Source organism: Polyodon spathula, chromosome 12, assembly GCF_017654505.1.
Source record: "Polyodon spathula isolate WHYD16114869_AA chromosome 12, ASM1765450v1, whole genome shotgun sequence".
Taxonomy (NCBI): domain Eukaryota; kingdom Metazoa; phylum Chordata; class Actinopteri; order Acipenseriformes; family Polyodontidae; genus Polyodon; species Polyodon spathula.
In genome coordinates this window covers 31988791-31990638 of record NC_054545.1, presented here as the reverse complement: position 1 = coordinate 31990638, position 1848 = coordinate 31988791, and the positions used below count along the sequence as shown (strand labels likewise).

General features: G+C 37.3%; 1 protein-coding gene across 5 annotated transcripts in view; it reads left to right on the top strand.

The window, feature by feature from the left end:
* LOC121323748 (SH3 domain and tetratricopeptide repeat-containing protein 2-like) overlaps window positions 1-32 on the top strand; it is a 16039-nt gene extending 16007 nt beyond the window's left edge. For all 5 annotated transcript variants that reach the window (XM_041264940.1, XM_041264938.1, XM_041264939.1 and 2 more), the window contains one exon: window positions 1-32. This exon is cut by the window's left edge and continues 697 nt beyond it. The gene's annotated coding sequence lies outside the window, so the exon portion shown is untranslated.
* Window positions 33-1848: the final 1816 nt, after the last annotated feature.

The following is a 1848-nucleotide window of genomic DNA, read 5'->3' as shown; positions in this document are numbered from 1 at the left end:
ATGTAAAGTATGTGAAAATGCAATAAAGTTCTTATCACATTACACCAGTGACTCGGAATCACATGGAATAGCTCTGATTGCATGTTAACCATGCTGTTAATATGTGATATTGGAGAAGGGCGAAAGAAACTGAACTGTTGGCACTGCACCTCACGTTGAATGAGTTTGATTTACTGCTGCTCATTCTGAAATTGATAGACTGTTATTCTTCCTTAAAAAACAAACAAACAATAGATAAAATAATTTCTCAGAGTCCTGTAATTTTATTATTCCAAAGTTCCTGTACTTGTAGCTTCTAGTAGAAACCCTGCAGCTGTGCCTTGTCACAAGAACAAAGATAGATCTACAACCTCCCTCTTCAATGAGGTTTCTGTAAGGAAAACTGTAAAACGCTATGCATAAACTCCAGGGAGACAACAAAAGCATTTCAACAACAGCCAATCTTCCAAAGGAAAAGGGCTGATCTACAAGCTAATGAAAAATGTATGTTTCCAGCTGTCACTATCGACCTTACACACATGTAAGAGCTATATGTACAATAATGCTTTCTTTTGGAATAGTAACTTAATCCTGACTGAATAAGCACATTTGTCCTATACAGACATACACTTAGTTAAATGTAGGAGATCTCTGTGTGTCCTTTTAGTTCTTTAACAGCACCACTGTTGCTATGCTTCAGAAAATACAGCAGAAAGGAGTTTAATAGACAGTTTAATAGAAAGGGGCTTGTGGCTTGCTTTTCTCTGCAATGCATGTGTTCTCCAGCAGAGGGCAATATATAACTGGCTTGTACAGGCGTTATCCAGTCAATATTCATTTACACCTTATTATTTGATAAAGAACCATAAATAGCTCTCCCCTCAGTGTGGGCATATACCTACAGCACAGCATGCGTTGTTTGATGTGATGTCATTATACTTCATTTGCTTATTCGTCCTTAACCCCCCCCCCCCCCCCAAAAAAAAAAAAACTGAGGCTGGCATCTCCTGGCAATAGGACAAGGAATCATTAGTCACAATTTTACAACAGTAAATAATGGTAAATGTATGGCAATGTGTAGTAAACCAAAGGCAAGAATGACAAAACACTGTAGAAGCAAAGTATAAAGTAGGAAAGGAATGGCTTGCTCTGTACCAGTATCAAAACTCTGCTTCATTAGATAAGGCATGGCATATGCGGATGTATGCCAATCTTCTTTATGCTAGCCCTGTGTATTATAGTATTAGCTGTTTATTTTTTAATGAGTAAATAATGTAAAAGAGCTTTATGTATCTGCACCTCAGGCACTGCAGTAGAAACACATTTTATTGTTCAAAATAGAAACAGTTAAATACCACAATGAATGTAAAAACACTACCCTCAAGGGACCTTTGAATTCAATATACGCATACCTGCCAGAGAACCAGGAATGAAAGGTGCTAACAATTCTGAAGAAAATAAAAGTCAACAATTTCTATACAAGGAAATGAAGATATTTTACTTAGGAGTATAACGAAGAGCGAGTCAACACTATATGTGCATCTGCACCAGAGTTCACAAAATTGCCAATAAATTGAAAATGTTCCACTTCTCTATGCAATGATTTCCATCTTGGCTGAACATACAGTTCACTGTCTTGTTGTCTACTGAACACTAAAAACAATCTGTAAAACTAACTCCCATCTTGTTCCAGTATCAAACTGAAGCGACGGCAAAAATCACCTACAACGAGTACAGCAGGAACTAGGTGGAAATCCGTTCAGTTTAAAAGCCTGCTAAACAGAACACCCTTCCAGAGATTGCTGAGAGCTCAGGTGGTATCTGATTTTAAATATATGCAACGAATATTTTATGGCACCAAACAAGCAC